General features: G+C 31.2%; 2 long non-coding RNA genes across 3 annotated transcripts; both read left to right on the top strand.

Moving 5' to 3' along the window:
• Positions 1-643: 643 nt before the first annotated feature.
• LOC146953118 (uncharacterized) lies at positions 644-2,180 on the top strand. The gene is made up of 2 exons (XR_015008042.1): positions 644-777; positions 858-2,180. It is a non-coding gene; the product is annotated as an uncharacterized LOC146953118 (long non-coding RNA).
• A 12,420-nt stretch (positions 2,181-14,600) lies between these two features.
• Positions 14,601-15,764, top strand: LOC146953119 (uncharacterized). 2 transcript variants are annotated; one of them, XR_015008046.1, is made up of 3 exons: positions 14,601-14,678; positions 14,808-15,010; positions 15,208-15,764. It is a non-coding gene; the product is annotated as an uncharacterized LOC146953119 (long non-coding RNA). The 2 variants fall into 2 exon arrangements; XR_015008047.1 differs by having other exon boundaries at positions 14,608-14,690.
• Positions 15,765-18,207: the final 2,443 nt, after the last annotated feature.

Genomic DNA, 18,207 nt, shown 5'->3' on the forward strand with positions numbered 1-18,207 from the left:
GTGGTAATTTAATTATTTTTTCCATAATTGTTAGGTCAAGAGGAAAGTCTTGAGGATCATCAGCATTTTGTTTCAAAGCGACCACACAGGTAAGAGAGACATCATAATTTAACCCAAAACCATAATGTAATGAGTTTATAAGTCGTCTCGTTTATAAATTGTTCGACTTCTATTTTTTTTGAAATATTAATTAATATAGAAATTAACGAATTTCGTGAAATAATTAAATAAAATAAAACACCGATACCAATTAAAAATGGCCACCACGTCACTTAGATAAATTCCAAAAATATAGTTTTTGTAGATATACTAATTAGTGTAGAAATGAATAAATTTTATAATTAAATAAAATAAAATAAAATAAAACACCAATTAAAATTGACTACCTCTTGACCAAAATATAAATAAAAATGCCAACCTTTTGACCAAAAATAAATAAAAATGACTACCTTTTGACCAAAAATAAATAAAAATGGCAACCTTTTGACCAAAAATAAATGAAAATGACTACCTTTTGACCAAAAATAAATAAAAATGGCAACTTTTTGACCAAAAAAGGCCACCTAACGAACCCTTGTTTCGTTCATTCGGTCCTCGATTTGCTATATATACAACCATTTTTTTTTTTTTTTGACAAACAAGCATTTTCTCAATCCCTAATAGCTTGCCGCATCTGTGGCTCCTCTGGAGAACCACCTACTATTAAAAATATGTTGGCCGCAACAGCTCCTTAACTACTTTCTGCAACAATTCAAAGCAGACAAATGGATGTTGAAGGTATATTTGTTAGTTGTGTTTATCATTTTTATTCCTTTTAATCTTTATTAAATCTAGATTTGCAATCTTTTCTCATGCAGATAATACTTTGACGCTAAACGTGTTGAAGATGGTTTTCATTTCTTCATCACTTTCGTCTTCCATGTGTTTTATGTGGTCGATCACAACTTCTATCTTTTTTATTATTTTAACGGCCGTGATTTCTCTGTAGAGATAAAGAAGAAAACATATGTCGTGTATCTAATTTAATATTTTGTTATTCATATAATAAAAACGTGACCATGGTAAAGTGCAACTGAGAGGAGAAAACATACCAACAATTTTGGAACCAGATCTTTCCCTTAGATTTTTCGCTTGCCGATTTTTTAGATCAATAATTCTATCAAATGATCAAATGCATGCATAGATGAAAAATGTTAAAAACAATTACGGCAATTAACACAATGAAAGATTTCATATTTTACATGCTAACAATAATGAGAAAAATTAGCGATGGAGAAGATTGACAGAAAACGTTGCGTCGTTTAGTAAGAGAGAATTAGCCGGAAACAACTCTAGAGGGTGAGTCACTGGGATTTCATATCTTACTCAACGACGCCCTTTAGAGATGTTTCCGACTAATTCTCTCTTACTCAACGACGCGGCGTATTCTTTCAATCTTCTCCATCATTGATTTTTTCCATTATTGTCAGCATGTAAGATATGAATTCCTTCATTGTATTATTCGTCGTAATTGTTTTTAACATTTTCCATCTATGCATGCATTTGATAGATTTATTGATCATTTTCTTTGACGGTGATAGTAGCTCAAACTTCAAAGAGATCTAAACAATTGGCAAGCGAGAAATCTAAGGGAAAGATCTGGTTCCAAAATTGTTGGTATGTTTTCTCCTCAATGGCACTTTATGCCATGGTCACGTTTTTATTATATGAATAACAAAATATTAAATTAGATCCTTCAAAAAAATAATATTAAATTAGATATAAGGCATATGTTTTCTTCTCTTTCTCTATTGAATATTTTGAAATCTCTTATCTATTTATGTATTTGTTTTGTTTTGTTTTGTTTTGTGCAAGCTTTGTTTCTTGATGACGGAACAACTCCAAGCACAACAACGGGAACTTCAATGAATGAAATAGCAACTAACATTCCGGAAACAAGTCATAATATGGAAGGTTTGATGATGGAAACTACATCATCAATTCATGAACCGTTATCATGAACAGTGGGAACTTCATCTTGTGAACAAGAAATAAAACATTTTAAAAAATCTTCTTAGCGTGGTTGACAGCTTGCAAGGCCATTGACGAAGGGGAGCAAGTGCAATACTATGGTTTTTGTTATTTGTAAAAAATAATTATTTTTAAAATATAATTTCATGATTAGAAACAAGGTTTTACAACTCGAGAGTTTACCTCAACTCGTTTTGCTTAGGTAAACTCAACTTGTAAACTCGACTCGAGAACTCGTACGAGTTTACCTAAAATTAAAATTATATAAAATTTATTATATGCATGACATATATAAGCTAATATAATATTGCAAACAGGTCACTACTATCAAGTTCCTCACTAACATACCCAACATCCAAATCATCTACAATAGATGATGATGAACCAGAAACACAACTCAACACATTCATCCTTCTACTGTTAGCATCCACTGCATTGGTCCTTCTAGGAGGAGGAGGAGGTAGAGGAGGGTCCTCACCATCAACTACAAACCCATCATCCAAACCCAGTGATCTTTCCTCCTCACTATCATCAAGTCTTGCACCATCATGTTCATCTTCACTACTCTCAATTTCATCACCAGATACTTCATCTCCAACATCATCTTTTCCTCCAGAAACTTCAGCTACACCATTAACCAATCCTCCAGAAACATCAACTGCAGCATCATCAACACCTCCAGAAACATTACTAGGACCTCGTCCAACATTGGCTCCTACAGTCCCTATCACTGAATGCTCAACATATATGTGAGCCACACACTTGTTTTGGATAACATAGTCAGAAATCCTGTCAGTGTCATTGTCATCAATAATCCTAACATACTTGTCCTCCTCATTGATATACCACCATAACCGATACTTAAGATGATCATCATATCCAAAATGCTTCAAAATACCAGTGGCTTCAAAATAGCTCCACCTATCTTTATCAATATCATTAAACGGATTCTCTTCCCCCCCCCCCCCCCCCCCCCCCTTTGTAATACAAAAGAAAATCCCTCACAAACACACCCCATGATGAAAAACAACGGACACAGACATCCCTGAAAAAGTTCATTAGGACTAAACTAGTTAACAACACAGACTTCAAAACATACAAGAACAATATATAAACTACAACAAAACAACAAAAAACAGCGGCGATTAATATATATTAGATACTATAAACACTAAACCAAGAAAAAACCAAACACAGAGTGTGAAAAAGTTTGTTTACCTTCAAAGATCAAAACACAACTGTTTAATCTTCTTCTTCAACTGTCTAATGCCTTCGATCACCGTCGTATTCTCAAATGGTAAGGTTTCACCGTCGTTTTTCGCCTTCGATCACCGCCAAAACCGCTTCTTCTCTCACCAGAACTGACTCTCTGCCTTTCTAACTTCAGAAAATGAAACCCTAAAACACAGGGACGAAAATGAAAATGTCAATATAAAGGGGGGAAACAACACACTAATGCCATCTCATCAACTAATACCTAGTCATCAGATGCCACGTATTGCTCCGTTAGCCAGCTCATCGTTTTTTTTCACGGAATCGAACGGCAAGGACTATATCCAAAATGTTTGGTAAATACAGGGTTTGTCTCGCAAAAAACAAACTTACAGGGACTAAAACCAAAAACGCGCCAACTTACAGGGACCTTTTACTTATTTAAGCCTAAAAACTACTAATGATAACAACAAATTATGAGAAACTTTGCTATCTTCATGCTCTCGATGAATTTTCCATTTCAGAACTCTTGCACTTTATTACTATTAGCATTTTTAGTAATTTGTTCATTTCTCGCCAAACTTTTGGTGCAATACAGGTTGCTCCAACTTTAAGAATTTTACTTTAATTATAAGAAAGAAATCCTTATTTGGACCCAAACCAAAACCTTTCATCTTACTCAGAAATTCTAAGGTTCCATAATAATATGTCCCTTCAAAAAATGCATGGTGGGTCACAAGAGATGGACTAACATTCTCCTCTATCATTGTGTATTCTTTCCATTGCTTGTTTTCCAGATTCAGAAAGGGGAAGTATCATGGATTTATAGCATCTACAATTTCCTCTTCGACGCTACCATACTTCCAAAGAGCAGTCAAATTAAAGTACACGAAATGCTTCCTAATCAGGAGTCAATCTAGACTTGTTCATAAAGTTGAATGTTTCAATAGCCTTAACAAGAGATATTTGCATATGCATATCTGATTGAAATAAAATTCCTCAATAAAATGTGAGAAACAGAATTATCTGCTATCATTAGAGTTGTCATGGCACAAACAAGAATCAATGAAATTTATCATCATTCATCAACACAAGACTGTCACTCTACAAATGAACCATAAAAGTTTAATGGAAGCTTAGCATCTGATGGGAATTGAATGGAAGTATTGAAAGTATTTAATATGTAATACATGATAAAACATAAGTGAACATAAATAAGCTATGAACATACTATAGGCTCCTTATCCATATGATTTTTGCGACCTATATTTTTTCTAAACTTTTTACTTACCTATTTGGAGGCTCTTATTATGTAATGCTTGCATCTGATGGGAATTGCATATGGGTTAGGATAATCAGTTGGAGGCTCTTGTTTCATATGATTTAATGTTGTTATGCAAAAAGGGTTTTACCACATTTTCATCTATAACAAAGATATCATTCTACTGTCCTCGTGAGCTTAGCTCAGTTGGTAAAGAGGTATGGACAATGCATAATATATGCAGGGTCGGGGGTTCGAACCCCGCCACCACCAAAAAAGATCTCATTCTATTTATTCTTTTAAAAATGTTCTAATTTTAATCCATTGCATAGCAAATGTTTATGCATTCTATTTCTAAATATTATTTTAATCTAATTTGTTTTTCTGTTTTTCTTATCGTTTCATCTGACAATTGAGAAAGGAATTAGTTGTTCATTTAGACTTGTTGTTCTTTGAACCTATGGCTTGGAAATTGAACATGAGGTTTGGAGTTTAATATTAGGTGAATTTGTATATTCCTCTTCTTAGACAATTCTAAAATTTCTTTTATCATTCATTGCATTAAATTCAATGAACAAGAGCTAAAGTCAAAGGCATATTGAATCTATCAATATGAACCCTCGTGGTTGAGTGAAGGAAGAATTTATGCGGGAGTTCAAATGCCGAAAATCAGAATTATGTACCTTCAAAATAATTTTATTCATGCCTTCTCTATCACTTTAACTGAGATGCAAAGGAGAATTATGAAATGAAGTGGAAATCACATGTTGAAGTGATAGATACACTAGCTCGTAAATATTTGCAATATTAATACCACAATTGATATGATTTTCATGCATAAAAGTTGGGAAAAAAAAGAAAATAAAACTACATATTGAATGATAAATTTTAATATCTTCTACCTTAGTATAATTTAATTTACTATCTTTGATATGGATTTGTTCTTTACCACATTGCGCCTTCTTGTTTTCTATTTTCTAACTCAATTTCAATGATTTCTCCACGCTACTATAAAATACAATTCATCTATCAAAGTTATGTATTACATCAATGACAAAGTTAAATAAACTAGCTTCTTAGATATCATTGAAATTGAGAATGTTTTGTATTTGAAATGCAAAACGAATTTGAATAGTTCAAAATGAGAGAGGTATAAATAGTAATAAACCTAAAGGTTGGGTATAAGTACAAGGGGCTTTATCCGCCAAAGTAAAATCATCCAAACTATGAATTATAGAAAATAAGAGGATTCAAAAATTACTCGTAGTACAACCACTTGTAGCTAGAATATACAACCTCCAAGTGGTGGATTTAATAGCATATTCAGTTTCTTCCAGCACCAATATCGTAGTTGAGAAAATAATTCCATATCTAACCTCCCAAATCTTCCAAACGGATGTGTGTTAAATAAGAGTTACGCCTTTATAATGATTATTGTTGCAAGAAGAGAAGGAAAAACAATAAAGTAGAGCAATAAGGGAATCAATAGATCTAGCCATGAAGACGTTATAGAAAAGGTACCTAAAAGTAGAGTAATAATGTGATTATTTTTGCTAAAAAAAATTTAGTGACAGTAAGTGTTTACTGTCAAAGACAAAAGTAGCATAATTTGTCAAGGACCTTAGTGACTGTAAGTGTTTACTATCAGTAATTTAACTGATAGTAAGTATTTAGAGTCACAGACCTAACAACATGTCTCCCGCAACCACATAACAACTTCATTGAGGAAGATGACTTAGTTTTTAACGAAGAACAACACTTCGTTGAGACGAGTTTGGGGAATAATGATTTTTGGTTCAGGGATATTGATTTTTGCTTCAGGGATCAAAGTGACCATTTTGTAGTTTCACTTTAGTCCCTCTAACACCTCATAATCCTTGCCAGCATAAAACATTTGCCACGTCATTAGTTAACAGAATTATTTAACGTCAAGGACCTTTGTGTTAGCGAGGTGCAGAATCAGGGAAAAAGTGATCATTTACTCATTCCAAAAATATAATTTTTTAGATAAATTAATTAATGTAAAAATTAATAAATTTCATAATTAAATAAATAAAATAAACACCAACTAAAAATGACTGCCTTTTGACCCAAAAAAAAGGCAACCTTTTGACCAAAATTAAATAAAAATGGTAACCTTTTGGCCAAAAAAAAAATGTTGACCTATATAACCAAACCCTAATTTTGTTCATTCAGTCCTCAATTTGCTATATATACACACACAACTGCTCCTCCTATTTTTCAAAATATGTTGGCAGGAGCAGCTCCTTAATTATTTTTTTCGCAAAAATTCAATGCAGCCAAATGGATGTTGTAGGTATATATCTTTTCAATTATAATTCCACACTTTCATTCATTCATTTGTTTGTTGCGTTTATCAATTTTATTTCTTTTAATCTCTATTAAAACTAGATCTACAATATCTTCACCTGCAGGGAACACTTTGATGGGCAGCCTGTTGGATATGGCTTTTATTTCTTCCTGGTCTTCATCTACTATGTGTTTAATTTATGTGGTCAATCACAACTTATATCTTTTTTAATATTTAAACAAATGTAATTTCTTTGATTAAAAACTCAAAATTGCACTGGTTATACCTACCCCGACCGTTTTCAAGTACAAAGAGAAGCTGATATGCGCTTTTGTAAGTGTGCATCGGAATCTCCTTTGGCATTGTTTATATTATTTTTTTAATTAAAATTGTAAATAATAGTTAATGGTCGTTTTTGGGACTCTATCAATGAACAACAAAATATAGATTTATTGTTCCTTTGAAATCTCTAGTCTTGTTTATTTATTTGTTTGTTTTGTTTTGTTTTGTGCAAGCTTTGTTTTCTTGATGATGGGAAGTACTTCAAGCATAACAATGGAAACAACACCATCAATTCTTGAAGGGGACCAAGTGCAGTACTACGGTGGGAAAACCAATAATCGATCGAATTTGCAATGGAGGCATCATAGGAAGTCCATGATACTACTATGCCAATCATAGCAAATGAGCAGAATATGGAGAAATAAATGGAATAATTGACAACTTTCAAATTCCTATTTGAAACTGCATGGAGGAACAAAAACGCCGCACCATGTTTGCATATGCTCCCAAACATGACGTTGTTTGTTTAGTTTGTTGAAAAGGAAAGAGAGAATTTATCAACTGTAATAATTGTCCTTCCATATATAGCCGTTTTCACTATCTGTACAAAAAAGAAAATTACAATATGTTTTCTTGATTAAAAAAATTGTTATCGTATTGTACCTTTCTATACATTCATATAATTATTATCAATTATTTATTTGGTTTAAATGTATTTTAGGCATCATAAAACTATGACTTTTTAGTTTTAATCACATTAACTTTATTTCGTTTTAGTTTCTATTGAGAATAAAATAAAAAATACTACTACAGTTAAATAAAATCCATGTAGAATCAACTTTATTTCGTTTTAGTTTCCACGTAGTATGTATTTTTAGTCCCAGTTAGTCATAGGGATCAAAATTAACTAAAATTCATGTAGAATCAACTTGAAAAATTGTGAATTTTATAGGGACTACAAACATATTGAAGTCATGTTTTGAATACCATAAAACTTAGGGTCTTGTTAACGAGTGCCACCAGGACACTCTTTAAGCATTCCAAAAGAAGAAATTATTCCACCAAAAAAGTCAAAAATTTCAATTTCCAATGCATTGATTACATTAATTTTCAAAAAAAAAGTTACCTTTTAAAGGTCTTAAAAAGTGCCCCGGGGCACTCGTTAACATTTCCCTAAAACTTATTTTATGAGATTAAACACTTACACAAACATTTGAATGAAAGAATTGAAATAAAGGCGTCGTTTAGGGTGGGAGACCTTCTTAGGTCTCCTACCGTAGGAGACCTCTTTTTTTTTTTTAACAACTAATATGATTTTTTTTTATGTGAGAATAATCGAAATGCTGATTGACCCTTAGATTAGAATTAAATGATCGAGATTAAAAGTCTCTTTTAAACAACAATTGTTCCTTGCCACATGGTATCGTTCTTGTACTGTTGGCTTTCTTTCTCTTCTGCAAATTTTTCTTCATTTCCTTCTCATACCTTTTCCATTCATTGACTGGCCTTCCTTGCAACCACAGTAAAGACATCTAGTGACGGCGTTAAGAATAGTTTGACTGAGAAGCAGGAGAGAGAAAGCAGCAACGCCGTAGACAGTAGAAGCGTCGGTGGTGTAGACACCGCCGTAGACAATTTTTACAATTTTTGCTGATAGGGAAAATGGATCCGATGTTGTTTCAAGAATTTGAATTTTTATAACAATGGTGATTATTGATTGATTCCATTTTTCTTACGGTTTTTGCTTCTCATGTGATTGATTCCAGAATTTACACCAATTTATTTTCTTCTACTGTAAAAATACAATTTTTGTTGACAAAGTTATGGATATTTCCAAAATTAAAATGAACCTACAGTGTGTAATAAGAACTCTCGACTAAATTCATAACATAAAAAAACTCAAGAGAAAATAGTAGCTGAATAAAACCCAGGAAAATGGAAGAAAATGATCTGCATATACGTTTCTCTCTCATCCAATTGCAATGCTTTTCTCTTTTTATCAATAAACCGTTGGATTAATCCAATGACTCCTATTTATTTAGCAACCAAACAAAAAAAATAGTCAAGTCTCCTACGGTAGGAGACCTAAAGAGGTCTCCCACCGTAGCCTTTGCCTGAAATAATAGCCTATGATGTTTCCATTTTTAGTTTATTTTCATAAGTTGTTCGAAGTACCTCATGGAAATAGCTTATATATGTAGAGTTTTTAGTTTTTATTTTTTTTTATCGTCTGAACACGCAAACAAACTTTATACAATAAATATATATTTCCAAATAGGTGCACTCATTGAGATGTGAATTGTGGGTTTGTTATTGTTTATGGGTTTTTTAATGTAACCGTATAAACTTGCAATATTATGGATTATGAATCTTTTTCTAGTCTAATTGTTTTGTTTCATTTTCTCAGTAATTTGGTAGATCACAGTTTTGACTTATATCCTTAATTTTTTGAACATTATATGGAATTGAAACAAGAGAATAATTGTTTGTGTGTTTGGAGAGTATGATTGTTTTGAGTCTTGCTAACAAGTGTGCTATAAGACCTATATTCAGTATCTTTTACAATATCCCCAATTGACCTTGGTTTTTGTTATGAATTTCCAGAAAGTTTATTCTTCACAAGTAGCAACTACTTTTTTATATTCAGAATGTTTTTTCTTCATAAGTTTGTTGTTCATAAGTAGCAATGCATTCTATTTCCAAATATCATTTTAATCTAATTTGTTTTTCTTATCGTTTCATCTGACAACTGAGAAAGGAATTAGTTGTTCATTCAGACTTGTTGTTCTTTGACCCTATGACTTGGAAATTGAACATGAGGTTTGGAGTTTAATATTAGGTGAATTTGTATATTCCTCTTCTTAGACAATTCTAAAATTTCTTTTATCATTCATTGCATTAAATTCAATGAACAAGAGCTAAAGTCCAAGGCATATTGAATCTATCAATATGAACCCTCATGTTTGAGTGATGGATGAGTTTATGTGGGAAATTCACATGCCTAAAGTCAGAATTCTATACCTTCAAAATATTTTATTCATGGCTTCTCCATTAATTTTAACTGAGATGCAAAGGAGAATTACGAAATGAATTGGAAATCACATGTTGAAGTGATAGATACACTAGCTCGTAAATATTTGCAATATTAAAACTACATATTGAACGATAAAATTTATTATCTTCTACCTTATATAATTTTACTATCTTTGATATGGATTTGTTCTTTACAACATTGCGCCTTCTTGTTTTCAAATTTCTAACTCAATTTCAATGATTTCTCCGCGCAACTATAAAATACAATTCATCTATCAAGTGCAAAACGAATTTGATTAATTAGTTCAAAATGAGAGAGGTATAAATAGAAATAAACCTAAAGGTTGGGTATAAGTACAAGGGGCTTTACCCGCCAAAGTAAAATCATCCAAACTATGAATTATAGAAAATAAGAGGATTCAAAACTCACTCGTAGTACAACCACTTGTAGCTAGAATATACAACCTCCAAGAGGTGGATTTAATATCATCTTCAATTTCTTCCAACACCAATATCTTAGTTGAGAAATAATTCCATATCTAACCTCCCAAATCTTCCAAACGGTTGTGTCAAATAAGAGTTACGCCTTTATAATGATTATTGTTGCAAGAAGAGAAGGAAAAATAATAAAGTAGAGTAATAAGGGAATCAATAGATATAGCCATGAAGACGTTATAGAAAAGGTACCTAAAAGTAGAGTAATAATGTGATTATTGTTGCTAAAAAAATAAAAAATAATGACAACAAGTGTTTACTGTCAGAGACAAATATTATAATTTGTCAAGGACCTTAGTGACAGTAAGTGTTTACTGTCAGCTGATAGTAAGTATGTACAATCACAGAGCTAACAACAAGTCTCCCGCAACCATATAACAACTTCATTGAGGGAGTTGACTCAATTCTTGACGAAGAACAACACTTCGTTGGGACGAGTTTGGGGAATAATGGTCTTTTGTTCAAGGATATTGATTTTTGGGGATACTGATTTTTGGTTCAGGGACCAAAGTAACCATTTCCTACTTTCACTTTAGTCCCTCTTACACCTCATAATCCTTGTCAGCATAAAACAGTTGTCATGTCATCTGTTACCAGAATTATTTAAGGTCAGGGAATAAAGTGATCACGGAAATGCACATTCAGAGACTACTATGTATTTAATCCTGAGTCAAGGACCTTTGTATTAGCGAGGTGCAGAATCAGGGACAAAAGTGACCATTTACTCATTCCAAAAATATAATTTTTTAGATAAACTAGCAAGAAACCCGTGCTAAGAACGGGCCCGTGCTCCGCACGGGTTAATTCGAAGTGAGGGGCTATGCATCAAAGCGGAAAGTTTTACCCCACACCCCACATTTATACCTTTACCCATACATTTGTTTCAAAATTCCTATTTTATCCTCTTATACAAACTAAAATCCACCCCATCTTTTTTCACTTTTCTCTGAACAAGATACGATGAGTGATATCCTTCTCCTTCTAAAAATCTTCTTCAGTCTCTGCCTCCTATATATCTATGATTTTAACTTATTTTGTTCCTCTGATTGGATCTTGGATCTGATAATGTCTACTTTCTATTCACTTATATTTCTCAATTTGATTTGTAGATTTTAATTTTGAAATTAAGATTATGGTTTGTTTTATTCTTCAAATCCTTTGGAATTTGGCTTATTATTCTGTTATGGAATTTCACATAGTTTTTATTTAACTTGTTGTCTACGTCGATTGTTAGCTTCAATAAAAAAAAGTTGAGAAACTATGATTCTGTAACAATAACATAGAAAACATTGGAAACCCCATAAAACCTCAATCAATGATTTCGGTAAATAATTAAGGGAACAAACACAACCATATGAAGAAACGATTCCGATAACAATAACATTCCGGTTGCACGAATCAATGTCCTTAAAAGAAAATCAAATTGAATCGTTTTTGACAAAGAAGGGGTTCGACACTGTTTGTTGAGAGAGTTTTTAAGAAAAAAGGTTTGGGGTGAAAGACTGGTTGAGTTTTATTTTATATAAAAGGGTAAATTTGGTACTTTGTGTCAAATGTTGGGGTCAAGGTAAATGTAGGGGTGTGGGGTATAACTTCCATCAAAACGTATTGCAATACTATATGAATTGAGAAAATAAGAAGAAACAAAACTAATGATAAAGCTAACATTGCAATACTATATGGACCCCTTCTAATTTTTCAAACACATCAATCTCTCCTCATTTTATCCATTTCAATAACTTTGTAAATATACAATTTAATTTCAGTCATTTTGGTTTGTTTGTATCTGTTTTCTCTTTTCACAATTAAGTTAAATGAGATTTTTTTTTTATTTGTTTGTATCCGTTTTCTCATTTCAAAATTAAGTTAAATGAGTTTTTTTCCTCGCAATGGAGAAACAACAAAAATATTTGTTTTTACCACCAAATAGAATGAAACATTAGAAATTACAAAAGAGATCAAATGAGAATATAGAAATGAGAAGAATTTTGGTGGATGGACATTGTGGTTGATCAATGAAAACGAAATAATCTTCGATATATCCGTTTTATTACATTAGAGTTTAAAAATTAAACCACCTTGGTTGAGGAACAATAAGTTGAGAAACATCACCAAGTAAAAAATGGAAAGAAAAAATGGTCGAAAATTAAATGAGTTCATACTCATATGAAGAAATTAATTGCTCAAAATAAATGAAATTAACAAAGTTTAAACCATGTTATATTATAAGAGAAGTGCTTGTCAATTTGATCAAAAAAAAAAGGGAGATTAGTGTTTAGTTAAAAAATAGAGCGGGTGTATGTGTTGTTTAAGAAGACCTTAAGGGAGGTTAGTGTAATTTGTCCATGATACAATCATTGAAATAATTGTTATTGAATATTATGAAGTGGTAAACTAAAAATATGTAGAAATATTTAAAATAGTAAAGATTTCATTATTGATAAAGATGTCGTTATGAGTCCCGTGTATGAATTGTACAACAATATTATTCAGTGACTCGTTTATCACGTTTTAAGTGTTTTTTATAGTCATGTTTCTAAAAGATATAATAATTAATAATCTACAACAATAAAAAAATAATATTTTATAAGATGACATTGTGGCCTGACTTCTTTGATTCTCTGTTGTTTTTAAATATGTTGAGATATGTAGGTTTCAAAGTGTCTCTTTTTGTCTACACTTTGATTCTTCAAGCTCGAAAGAGCTTTTATGCTTGTTGATTTGTTTAAGGAGTTGTTGACATTTGGACTTTGACATCGTAGTGACGGTCGATCCATTAATTGTTTCTCGCAGAGGTTTACTTTTTTTTTTTTTTTTGTAACCTGGTTTCGAGCCTGTGTATGGGTTCGCTTGTTGATTAGTGTATTTTTGTTACGATAGATTTGAGTCGATCCACTTGGTCTGATTTATTATATGTTATCCCCGTTTTTGTTTGTACCTGAGTCAGATCTAATGCCCTCAGTCTTTTTATCTATTTCTTTTTATTTAATATATTTTTTCTTTTGACTAAAAAAAATAAAGAAAAAACAAAGGTAAATTATTTTAGAAAAAAAAAAGCAATCTTGAAAATGTGTAATTTTTTTAAGGGAAATGTTAACCAATGCCCCCGGGGCACTGGTTAAGGAATTATAAAAGGAAACATTGTATTCGAAATTGTGTATTCTACTTTTTGAAAGTTAAAAAAGTGTTATTTTCAATGCAAAATTTGAATTTCCTTTCTACTTTTTGTAATTTTTTTTAACTCTTTAGATATTTAAAAGTTGAATTATAGGAAAATTTGTATTGATTGTGATTAAGATTAAATTTGTTTGTTATGTAAAAAATATTAAGTTAGTGTGTTTTATCGAGTGAGTTTCTTTTAATTTGTTTTTTTGGTGAAAATGATATGGGGAAGTTGAAGCAAAAGACACAAAATGATATAATTTTGATGACGTGTCAAAAAATTAAGAAGAGCTAAGATTGTATTTTTGGTAGACATTAATTTCATAATTAGAGAATAAAAGATTGTAATATTTTTTTTTTAACTCTTTTGATATTTAGAAGTTGAATTATAGGAAAATTTGTTTTGATTGAGATTAAGATTAAGTTTGTTTGTTGTTTAAAAAAAGATTAAGTTAGTGTGTTTTATATATCGAGTAAGTTTGTTTTAATTTGTTTTTAGAAGACAAAAAAATAGGGGAAAGTTGATGCAAAAGACACAAAATGATATAATTTTGATGACGTGTCAAAAAATTAAGAAGGGGTAAGATTGTATTTTTGATAGACATTAAGTTTCATAATTAGAGAATAGATTAATTAATGTAAAAATTAATAAATTTCGTAATTAAATAAATTAAATAAATACCAACTATAAATGACTGCCTTTTTTGACCAAAAAAGGCAACCTTTTGACCAAAATTAAATAAAAAAGGCAACTTTTTGACCCAAAAAAAAGTAACCAACCCTAATTTTGCTATATATACACACACAGCTGCTGCTCCTCAGCATCGCCTACTTTTCAAAATATATGTTGGCAGGAGCAGCTCCTTAACTATTTTTTCGCAAAAATTCAACGCAGACAAATGAATGTTGCAGGTATATACGTAGGTATATATGTTTTCAATTATAATTCCACACTTTCATTCATTCATTTGTTTGTTGCGTTTATCAATTTTATTTCTTTTCATCTCCATTAACCTAGATCTACAATCTCTTCACCTGCAGGGAACACTTTGATGGGCAGCGTGTTGAATATGGCTTTTATTTCTTCTTCGTCTACCATGTATTTTATGTGGTCGATCACAACTTATATATATCTTTTATAATATTTAAACAAGTGTGATTTCTTTGATTAAAAGCTCAAAATTGCACTGGTTATATCTACCCCAACCGTTTTCAAGTACAAAGAGAAGCTGATATGCGCTTTTGTAAGTGTGCATCTGAATCTCCTTTGGCATTGTTTATATTATTTTTTTAATTGAAATTTCAAATATTAGTTAATTTGTTTTTGGGACTCTATATCAATGAATAACAAAATATTAAAGTGTTCGTACGTATATAGATTTATTGTTACTTTGAAATCTCTAGTCTTGTTTATTTATTTGTTTCTTTTGTTTTGTGCAAGCTTTGTTTTCTTGATGATGGGAAGTACTTCAAGAATAACAATGGAAACAACACCATCAATTCTTGAAGGGGACCAAGTGCAGTTCTATGATTGGAAAAACCAATAATCTGCTCATATGCACTTGTTCGCAGAAGCTTCTGTATGGAACTTTGAGAAGCTTCTGCCAACAATATAGTGTGTGTTTTGGATTTCAGCATTTTTGAGTGATCAGGATGCAATCCATGATACTACTATGCCAATCATAGCAAATGAGCAGAATATGGAGAAATAAATGGAATAATCGACAACTTTCAAATTCCTATTTGAACTGCTTGTACGAACAAAAACGCAGCACCATGTTCGAATATGCTCCCAAACTTGACATTGTTTGTTTAGTTTGTGGAAAAGGAAAATGAGAAGGAGAGTTTATCAACTGTAATAATTGTTTTAACAGTTTTCGTTATCTGTAAAAAAAAAAATTACAATATGATTTCATGATTAAAAAAATTGTTATTGTATTGTACCTTTCTATACATTCATAGAATTGGTTTTAATTGGCAAAAATATAGGAATATATTGGTGGACTAAAATGAAGGCATAATAGGAAGAAAATGTGCAAAAATACATTTCGCTGTTTTGGTGCGCTAATATTTTAAAACGACACTTAAAAAGGAACGGAGGAAGTATTATTTATTCGGTTTAAATGTATTTTAAGCATCATAAAACTATGACTTTTTAGTTTTAGTCACATTGACTTTATTTCGTTTTAGTTTCTATGGAGAATAAAAAATACTACTACAATTAAATCAAAAATATTCGTGTAGAATCAAATTTATCCTGTCAAAAAAAAATGTAGAATCAACTTTATTTCGTTTTAGTTTCTATGTAGTAAGTATTTTTAGTCCCAGTTAGTCATGGGGATCAAAATTAACTAAAATCCATGTAGAATCAACTTGAAAAATTGTGAATTTTATAGGGACTACAAACATGTTGAAGTAATGTTTTGAATACCATAAAACTTATTTTATGAGATTAAACACTTGCACAAACATTTGAATGAAAGAATTGAAATAATAGCTTAATAAATACATATTAATTATGTTACAAGGTCAGACTAAGCTGAGTGTTTGACCCCAAATCCTTGCAATTATGTAAGATATAATAGCCAACCAAACAACAATGGAGAACTACGAGGGAGACACAAGCACAAGACAATCAAGAAATTTATGAAATAAACTTACGAAATTTCGCCTTTAACAATATGGCAAATGTTAACTTGTGCCCTTAAGGCACAAGTTAATGAATCAAAGATAGAAATTATTTATTGAAATGTGTGCAATACATTTAATATTTAACTTTTTAATGAAATGAATGCACAAAATTTTAGAAAACATTTCTCCTTTTAGGTTTCTTAACATGTGCCCTTAGGGCACAAGTTAACACTACCCTAACAATATAAGCAGCAACCAAAAACATCAAGGGTTCATTTATGGATTTTCCTATCATCACTGCTCTCGATGAATTTTCCATTTCAGAACTCTCGCACTTTATCACTGTTAGCCTTTTTAACAATTTGTTTTCTTTTAACACCACTATCAAGTACTTTTTTATGAAGGAGCTTATTATGCTTTGGATCTTCTGAGCATCCGTTTGTTCATCTCCTCATAAAATTCCATGCCCTTTCAACCATTTTTCTGTATTGTATACAGCTGGGCACCGAAAATGCTATCATATTTCTTCATTGCTGCCAAAGACTTCAGTTATAATTTGATTATAATTTCATGATTTCTAAATTGAAAATACTTTAGTTTATTTTAAATTGAAAAGACTTCAGTTTACTAAAAGAAGACTTACAAGTTTTGTATTTTAAGAGCAAAATGAATTTGATTATTTCAAAATGAGAGAGGTACAAATAATAATAAACCTAAAGGTTGGGTATGTACAAGGGGAACTCTACCCGCCAAAGTAAAATCATCCAAACTATGAATTATAGAAAATAAGAGGATTCAAAAATCACTCATAGTACAACCGCTTGTAGCTAGAAACAACCTCCAAGAGGTGGATTTAATAGCATCTTCAATTTCCTCTGGCACCAATATCTTAGTTGAGAAAATAATTCCGGCATTTTAGTAAAAAATGGTAAGGTTTGCTTAGGGTTTTTCTAGGGTTTGAGGGCAGATTTTCGTTTCATTTGTATTATTATTAAGATGGGAGAGCATGAAGAAGAACCTGTGGAGAAGAGGCTCAAGGGAATATTGTAGCTTGTTGAATTTGCATGCATTTTATAACCCTTCCATTTCAAAAAATTTAAAAATTGTTTTCATCTCAAAGAATTGTTACCACAAAGGTAGAGGAGGCTAACATATTTTCAAAGTTCAAGAGGATAATGACTATGGGACATGTTAGGGAAGATACTCATCATAATCGCCTTTTCTTTTTTCAATAGCATAACCGGTGGGAATTTGAGTCAAATATTTTTCACTCTTTAGTCTTTTTTTCAAATGTGAGTATCCTTGTTTGAGCAATACTTTCATTTAGCTTCCATCAGTTCTTTACAGACTACTGGTCGTACTTTCATACACCCGAGGCACATTTCATGGTACTCTAAGTCTTTTAAAGCCACCCTTATTATTATGGTATCCTTTGCTAACCCAATTTAACCAACCATGCAATTTCATTTGTTGTTTTAGTGATGAATGAAAAAGATCATTGAAGATCTTAATTTTAAGACTTAAATATTATGGATAATTTCAATCTTTTTCAAATATAAAGTATCACTTCACTCAAAATTTAATTATAAAAACAAATTCATGTACGCATTAAACAATTTTAATACGGGCCAAAATCTTCTTAAAAAGAAAAAATTTATATACAGATAATAAAAGTAAAATTAAGCAAAAATTATATATTAAATTTAATTTCGATACATTGTTAGCTTAAAAAGTTTAACTCCATAAATAAATCATATGTATTTTTAAGTAAAGTGAAACTTTACAAATAAATGAGTCGATGAATATGATT

This window comes from Medicago sativa, chromosome 1 (assembly GCF_051527215.1).
Source record: "Medicago sativa cultivar Bolivia chromosome 1, Bolivia_mono, whole genome shotgun sequence".
In the NCBI taxonomy this organism is placed as follows: Eukaryota; Viridiplantae; Streptophyta; class Magnoliopsida; order Fabales; family Fabaceae; genus Medicago; species Medicago sativa.